The 9,347-nt window shown below is 39.8% G+C and overlaps 1 pseudogene; it reads left to right on the top strand.

Moving 5' to 3' along the window:
• Window positions 1-5,219: 5,219 nt before the first annotated feature.
• Window positions 5,220-9,347, top strand: part of LOC111722120 — an 86,026-nt pseudogene continuing 81,898 nt past the window's right edge.

Raw genomic sequence — 9,347 nt, 5'->3', positions numbered from 1 at the left:
TGGCCATTCTCACCTGGGGGTGTGGGGTTGCCCTGGGCTTCTCTTTGTAGGCTCCTGGCTGCCCAGAGAAGCCACGTGTAGGGGAATTACTTTGTTCTTTGTTTGAAGCCAGCTTCTTGGCCTCTACTCATTAGTATAGTTCAGATTTTTCTCAAATACGCAAAAAGCCAATTTAATTTAATTTTGCAATGAAAGGCAATAAAGAGGACCTTACAACACATCTACAACATCTGAAACACACTTACAACCTCCAAAAAATACCAGAAAGAGCCAGTACCAACTTAACTAAATATATAAAACAATCCTTTATTGACATTCAAATAACACATGCAAACTGCAAGGAGAGAGAGAGAAAGAAAGCAGAAGGGGTCTGTAGAGATAAACAGAAGTTTGGGACCATGGAAGACAAGAGCAGATAGTAAGAGTTGGGAGAGCACTTTTGCAGAAGGCCCTCCAGTGCTCTGGGGGCAGAACAATTGCTGGGGACCCCAGGACCTCTGGGTACTACTTCTGTTTTGCTCAGCTCTCAACCAGAGAAAAGAAGTGAATGGAAAATGGGTTCAGATGCCTTCTAATGTTCCTTTCTGCTCCTTTCTTTTGGAGTCTAGGGAAATTAGAAAGCTTGTTCCCGACAGCCTCTCACCTGTCACCTAGAGGTCAGCAGCCACACTATGCACTTTTAGGGTCAAACAGTATCCTAATTATTAGTCTCCATTATGATGATTATAGAGAAAGACAGGATAGAGGTAAGTAGTCCCATTGCTGACCACAGATCTTCAATCCTGGACAAGCCCCCAAAATATGTTACTGGAATTTCTCTCCTCAGTAGGTCCTTGATCTCAGGGATTACAGAATGAACCCATAGACCACAGACCAGTGGTAAGGTAGGATTTTATTAGAAAGAAATAAAGAATAAGTAAAAAGCACCAGAGCTTCTGGCAGGAGGAAAGACCAAGTGGGAAGTCTCTACCTGGGCTCTTTATCTAGAGGTATTAGTTCTTGAGAATTAAGCTTGGCTAGGATTTGGCAAATAGAAACACATTTCCAATGTTAATGAGTGTTATCAACAAACAAATGAATACAGTCCTTCCAGCTCAGAACAAAAAGTCAGGACATTCTCTTCAAGAAATTGCCCAAGCCGGGAGGCGCCTGTGGCTCAAGGAGTAGGGTGCCAGCCCCATACGCCAGATGTGAAGGGTTCAAACCCAGCCCTGGTCAAAAAATAAAAAAAAAGAAATTGCCCAAGCCTAGGAAAACTAGGGTCCCCTGTCCAGCCTTGGGGGGAACCCTGTATCAACAGGGATCCCTGGGCTCAACTACAAAGGGGCAGGTGTTTCTGTCCATGAGCTAGCTGTGCAGACAGCGCAGTTCCTCTGCCCCTGGTTGTGGGTACTCATGGCCCCTGCTCAGTGGGAGAGAAACCAGAAAATTCAGCTGGATTTCTTGGTCAGTGGCCTGAGGCCTGGAGGAGCCAGCTTCTTTGTTCAGCCTGCAGACATTGCTATCATCTAAATACTCATCACAGGTCATATCTTAATTGACACTTTTGTAAATTACATGTAAGATATAAGAATCCTATCCTTAGTAAACAATAGGCAACTGATGGGTAAAATGACCCATCAGTTACTCGATTACAGTTAAAAAAAAATAAAGGCTAGAAATGTGTATATTGAGTGTGAATTTTGGAGAAAGGTCAGTTTAAAAGAAAGCTCTTTTTTTGCTGCCTAGCTCTGGAGGTGCTTCAGGGGGACTCGAGGTTCACCTCTACTCTGGTAATTCTCCACTTTTCACTAATACATACCATAAAACATGGGCTGTGGTCTTAAACTTCAGAGGTATAGACAGATGACAGACAAACAGATGTAGAGATACAGAGATTAAAATAGACTTAAATGTGGGAGGGGCAGGAGGGGAGAGAGAATGAATCATGTAATTTATAGTTTAGTGGGAAGGAGAGATTAGAAAAAAATGAATGAAGGTATTACACACAGTAGCAAGAGCTAGAAAGAAAATAGTCCTGAGGCAAAGCATGTCTGGTAAGGAAGGATTCACTTTACATAGGGAAGAGGAAAGTGCTCTTCAAAGAGCTGCCCCTGAGAATAGGTTGGGGCAAAAAAAAAAATGCAGAAGTCCTAAATGAGACAGCAGTGAGTGAGTTCCAACTACTGTGATCAGCTTGTCTGCAGCATTACAGCACAGAGGAACGTGGTAGAGGGCAGCAGTGTAGATTCAACCACCCAAAGGGCTGGCCACATTTAATTCTGAATTTTTTATCACTATCTACAAAACAAAATTAATAAAACTGAATTTAAATTATGTAACTAACCTTTTAATTTTCCTTTTATTAAAACAATTTCATAATAGATTTGTGACATACTTGGAGGTCAATTCTATGATATCATTTCCTACACAGCTTCCAAAGGCCCTCATCGTAAAAGGTCTACATTAAGGAAAACATTTTCATCAAGTCAAGGTCCAAGCAATTTTTCATGGCAACATGCCAGTGAATGGTGAGTCAAAGGGAAGATTGTTTTGCACACAAAATTAAAGGAAATGTTATAGCATAAATAGTCACTTTAATGTAGTTTTGTATTTACAAAAGTTATTCATCTTGAAGTTGGAGTTTTAGAAAGCTCTATGATCATTTCATGAATGGTAAAATTTATGTACAATATGAATTAAACACTCTTTTTATTATTCCATTGTTGATTGATTTGAAATGAGGTAACTGCTCAGGCTTAATTGCCTTACTCTGAGAAAGCCCTTGGGGGAAAGAAGTTCTTTGTCTATTCAGCACAAACAACAAAAAACTGCAAATAAAAATCTCAGTTTTCCTTGATATTTATATGTATATGATTAGCTAATTCAATTAGGTCTATAATTGTTTCTACAGTCTAAAAATATTCAGTTCCCAGACTTCACAGGCCTGGAGTGAGAGCTCTGGTTTACCCACATATTAGCAAAATATGCCCCAAATGAATACTGCACTTCGCCTGACAAAGATTTGCAAGACCTTAAGGCCAACTCACTCGGCAGCCCACTTAGGGGAGGGAATTTTCACACAACAATGCATTTGAACTTTTTTCCCTAAAAGAATACCATGGAAGAAATAACTGGGGAGGATGAGTGAGAGAGAACATTGTTTACAAAGGTATGTTTGCCTGGCATAACAGATTTACCTATTTTAGTCTCTACAGTCTGAAATGTCACCCCTACATTTTGTTTTCACTTTAAGGAAACAGCTTATGGGCCCTAGGCCTGAAACTTGTGAAGTAATAACTGATTGACTGACCCACCAGTGCCCCTCAGCAGGTGCCCACGATTCCCAGACACACCTGTAATGTGGGACCACAGCGGGGCCCTACTCCCTAAGGCACACCAGCAAGGTGAACATTCAGCACATCTGAAGGTGGTTCTTAACACAACTGCCTGCATCAGATGGGACCATGCTTTCCTCATTAACTACTGACAGCCGCGTTTTCAGCTCCTCCATTCCATGGACAAATGAAATAGCGACACAAAACCAGAGGCTTCAATTTTGGAATTATTTCTTTTTGGATTGTTGCTCAAAGTTGGCAGAATTTTTCTGCCTTCAGTCTAAAGATGACAGTATGGATACAATAAATTAGTTTGCACACCAGAGGCATTTTCCCTTCCAGGGCTAAATAAGCACCTGGAGAACACTGTAGGTTTCATGCTCCTGGATGAGCCAGCCCATTTTTTGCCATCTTAAGTCAAGAGGGTAATCCACCATGGGTAAGAAAAGCAGAAAGTACTCCCACACTAAAGGTGTAAGTACTATCCTTTGCAGGTAAAGAATTTGTCTTTCAAATAAGAAAATGATCAATTGTACAGGGATATTTTCCATAAAAGGGAGGTTGGAATGTACCCCACACCTAACTGGCAGTTGCCAGCTCGTTTCTATTTGGGAGACTGCCTCTTTAACTAGTTTAAAAATTGCCAGTCGTTTTTTCCAGATTCTACTGACAAATTCCACCTCCAAAGAATGAGATGAGGGCAGTCACGTGATGCATAATCACATTTTCATAAACTTTGTACCACATATACAACAGTGGCCCTCCCTTAAGATTATAGTACTGTATTTTTACTGTACCTTTTCTCTGTTCAGATTCCCCCTGCAGGAGTACCCAATACCGTGGGTTGCACAAGGACCACGTGAGGACTTTTTGGCTTATCTGTGGTGGAGATATCACGAAGAAATCACGGACCATTGTTTTTCCTTATCAGCTTTCATAGATGTTTCTGTATTTAATGTGTGGCCCAAGACAAAACTTCTTCCAATGCAGTGTGCTGTAATTGTAGATCTGTAGCCCAGGAGCGAGAGGCTGCGCCAGACACCCTGGTTGCACGGTAGGCTCTCGTCCAGGGCTAGTCTGCGTAAATACACTCTATGATGTGTGCACAAGGACAAAATTGCCTAATAACACATTTCTCAGAACGTATCCTCCTCCTTAGACAACGTGTGACCACACTCTATTTTCTATGCTCTTAGAAACGTTAAAAACCCAAAGTTAGGGCTGTCTAGGGACAGACTCCCTTCTGGCATCACAGCACAAGGACTGACAACCTGAACAGAAAGGGTCCGCCCAGACAGTAAGCTTCACACCCTCCTGCACAAGGCCTGGGAAACCCGTCATTTGGATAGCATACCTGCTACTCTGTGACTCTTCTCCAAGTCCCTACCCTCCACCCTCGCTCAGGTCTCCCAGATCTTAAGTCTTCCCTAGAGGTGTGACACTCACCACCTGAAACATTCCTCAGACGGCTTGCAACACCCTATTTTGAGTCTTTGGTGATTTGTGGTGCAGTCGGAGGGGCTGTCAATCGAAAAGACAGGTGCACTAAAAACTAAAACTTAAACATTAACAGTCAGAACACAGCCTGCAAGGTACTTGGCTGATACCCTCCAACCTGCACGGAGCATCCCGACCAGCTCCAGAAAGCCCCCAGCGGAGCCAATCAGCGGCAGCAGGGCTGTTGCCATGGCCACGTTGTGTGTTGGGCGGAGATGCCTCCGGCACGCCCGGCCTGACAGCCAATCGGCGGCCGACCGAGCCGTTGCCGTGACAACGCCGGCTGTTGGGGCAGTGCGCGGGATAGCTGAGACCCCGCCAGGTTGCCCCAGCTCCGGAGCTCGCAAGGGTCCAGCCGCCTAGCGCCCGGGACACCCGCCGCCGCCATATTCCTGAATGTCCGGAATGAACCGCAAGAAGCTGCAGAAGTTGACGGACACCTTAACTAAAAACTGCAAGCACTGTAAGTAAAACTCGAGCTCTGGGCAGACGGAGACTGCTGGACCAAGTCTCGGTCCCACCTGGTGCTAAGGTCCCCTGCGGTGCCTGCTTCCTACCCCTGGGGCCTCAGTGACCACACCCTCCTCCACCAACGCCCCCGAAGATAGAAGTCCGGGAGGGGTGCGGGGGTGCACGCTCCTGGGGCCCCGCACCACGCCCCAGTCTTGAAACTGGTGTCTCCACCTCTCTTGTTCCCCCAGTCTCGGCCAGGGCTGACCTGCTTCTCAAGCCCTCTTTAACATTATAGAAACATGGTGTAGATACCACAAGACACGTGGTTTTAGCCTCAGACGAGTGTAAAATAAAAACTAAAACTAGCGGACCCAGGAAAAATAGAACAACCAACATACACCATGCCCCTCACCCTGCTTTCTAGCTCTTTGGGGGGAATTAAACCGGAAGGTCCAAGTTCTGAAAGCTAACAAGAGATCCATAGGGGAAAATGGCCATTAGCATCTGAGCAGCATTAGGGAAGATAAGTTGACATGGCCCCTGTGTCTCAGAGCAAGGAAATTTGTTTGGAAACCTCAGAACTCAGCATTGCTAAATGCATGGTAAAGAACCCGTTTGGAACTTTAGATTGCCACTTTCTACTGCCTGGCAATGTTGAAAGGTCCAAGAGATGTGGCCAGATGAAAAAGATGAGTGTTCATTAAAGGTGCCTTCTCTAATCTCACATTTGAAAAGGTGGTCCTAGAATTTTGAAAGAAAAATTAGGATTATATTCAGACTGGAAAACAACTGTACTTGGGCAAGGAAATCATAAATATGGTTTAAATGAGGAAAATATTGTTTGGTAAGCAAGCTTAGAAGTTGAATGCTGATTGCAAAACTAGTGCCACTTGAATAAACAGGAGAAGCTACGATCCCCTACACACCCCTATTGTGCAAAAAAAGAGGAATAAACATATTTTAATGTAGTTCTAGAGATTACAGAATCTAGTGCCTTCTAATGATCATTCATATTTGATATAATGAGTGGTAAGAAATGCTCTCTTGGTGAGTTGGTGACATAAATCAAAATTGTGGTGTGTATAAGCATCTTAAAATTCTTAGGGGAAAAATGACTCCTGTAATTCAAGGTATTATTATGGTTATTTTAATCTGTTGAACGTTTTGCTCTAGTATTGTTTTTCTTAAAACATCTTTATTTCTGGGAGAAGACCAGATACTCTTACAACATCTAGTAAACATTTTTGATAAATACTCATACACAATGCAATATCTCCTGTACACAATACCAAATTTAATTTTGTCCCTGTTCAATAAGTTTGATTATACTGTAAACAAACCTTCTTTGAATGATTGAAAGGTAAGTATATATTTTTAAATCTAAATGCACCATGCCAGGAGAAACAGTCAACTCTTTCAATTTTTCTCTTTACATAAAAGTTTTAAAGTGAGTCTTATAAACGTTGATGATTACTAATTGATTTCTAGAAAAATAGTTATGTTGTGGACATTATAATAATTTTAAATTTCTTTGAACAGAGGACCTTAAGTCAAATTTCTTTTAGTTGCAAGATGATAATGCTACTAGGATGAAAGGGACAGATTTTGTAGAATCTGAAGAAAGTAAAGCATTTTAGGAGCGAGTCTAGTGAATCCACCATTCCACAGATATGAGTTGCAGGACACATTTAGAGCATTACAAAAAGATAAAAACCCATTCTTGAATTTTCCTTAATTCCATTTAGTATTTTATTCTAGAATTTAAGAAACATTTAGCAGAAAAAAAATTTCTTATGCCTAAGCATTGACATAGTGGGTAATAAACTAATTTTTAAAATTATTTTAGCTGAAATAGTAAAATGGCTAATTAATGTCCAATCTAGCATTTCCTGAAGAGAGTATACAATTCTTTGTGTAGGATTTTCTTCTCCAATTATTGACAGCTCTTTATTTTTAGAGAGGTATGTGTGTGATTGAATATATATACCATAAAATTTGCCATTTTAACCATTGTTATATACTATCACCACCATCCATCTTGCAGAACATTTTCATCTTCCCAAACTGAAACCCTGTGCCTGTTAAACACTAATTCCCCATCCCCTATTCCTCCTCCCCAGCCCCTGCAGTAACTCTTCTTGTCTCTACTTTCTCTATATAAATTTTGACTACATTAAGAACCTCATATGAGAGGAATCATATTTGTCCTTTTGTGTGTGGTCTATTTCACATAGTATAATGTCCATAAATGTTCATCCATGTTATAGTATGTGTCAGAATTTTCTTTCTTTTTAAGGCTGAATAATATTGAATTGTAGGAATATGCCACATTTTGTCTGTTCATTCACCCATCAATGGACTCTTGGATCGCATCTAGCTTTTGGCTATTGTGAATAATGCTACTATGAAGATTGGTGTACAAGTATCTGTTTGAGTACCTGCTTTCAATTCTTCTGAGTATATACTCAAAAGTAGAATTACTGGATCGTATGGTAATTATGTGTTATTATTTTTTTTTGAGGAACCACTATATGGTTTTCCAGTGACAGCTGTTTTAAAAATCATAATCATTACATTCTTCTCTACTATTTATTTACTACATCTTTGCTTTTCCATAGTTTTCAAAATGTGGTTTCTCAAACTGTTTCTCTTAAAACCAGAATCACACTCAAGTTTTTCCTGTTCTATAGGATGAAGTGTGGTTTCTCCATCTGATGTGCTTTCCTCCGTTATATGCACACATGTTTTGTCCTCATGATTTTAAAAATAGTCAACAATAATTTTGTCTGGTTTTGAAAGAAAAATTTCCTTATCTCCTGCCCATACTTAAACTCACTTTTATGTTCTCAAGACCCAGTAGCAACCCTTTCACTGACACACCAAGTAGGGATTGGAACACAAATAATTAACTCAGTATTTATGACTACCATCCTTTCTGCAATTATGTGTATGGGCCAGTTTCCATGTATGTATATATCCTTTAAATAAAAGTTTCCTCTCTCCAAATTACTTCTGAATAAACTGCATGTTAATTTTTATGTAATTCTCAAAAGGAGCCATACTGGGTGTTACAATATGTATAAGAGCTTCTTTATTGGAAAATAAGTCATTCTGATTTCTAAAATCTGGCTAACAAATTCATTAAGGCTAAAGTACAATGGAAATTGTTACCTAGTTTTTGTGATCCTAGTATTTATTTCCGAGGAAAAGGAACATTATAAATCTGATAAATACCTAGAATCAAAATGCTGAAAAAAGTTACCATTCTTAAGCTTTACCATTCTTATTTTGAGTCATATTTCTACTAGCCTTGTACAGTTTAGGATCTGACACTACAATCATTATTCTAATAACTTACTTAATCTTATCTTCTCTAATTCTGAACATGACAACTCTGTCTGGAGGGAAAGCTACTTCTTTTATTTTAGCAGCTAATGTAGCTATGGCCATCTTCTACTAACTTAACTTCCTTTCTATTAACAACTCCATATTTGATGTCTTTGATGTTGTTTGGTCTATGTCTTTATTAATGGAACATTTAAGTTGGGACTTAAAGACAAAAAATGCATTTTTGTTGTATCTTAATTTTATTCTTTCACAGTTAATAAATTTGAAGTGAAATGTCTTATAAGGCTTTTTTATAACTTGGTGGGAGAAGGTGTAGAGCGGCAAGGTACAGTCATGGGACTAGACCGTAATGCATTTCGAAACATCCTACACGTGACATTTGGAATGACTGACGACATGATAATGGACAGAGGTAAGAAACACACAATAGTCAAATTGGCCAAATCCAGCCACAACTAATAAAAAAGTTTGGAGTTTGGACATGCTCTTGGTAGGAAGTTTAATGTCTTCATTCCCAATTTCGCATTAATATGAACATTTAATTTGCAAAGGTCATCCTCTCTATTTTATGTATTTAAGAAGAGAACAAAGTCGTGTTGAGTAACTAGGTTTCCTTTCTTTTATAGCAGAAAAATTCAAACATATCAATTTTTACTTAGCAAACATAATAGTTTTAAAAGTATATTTAAATTTTCTTACATAAAAGAAAATATATCGATAAAAATTAAGATA

The sequence above is a fragment of the Otolemur garnettii genome, unplaced genomic scaffold (genome assembly GCF_000181295.1).
Source record: "Otolemur garnettii isolate 467f Iridium unplaced genomic scaffold, OtoGar3 scaffold00215, whole genome shotgun sequence".
NCBI classification, from domain to species: Eukaryota; Metazoa; Chordata; class Mammalia; order Primates; family Galagidae; genus Otolemur; species Otolemur garnettii.
The sequence above is the reverse complement of the archived record's forward strand: the minus strand, read 5'-3'. Positions and strand labels throughout refer to the sequence as shown.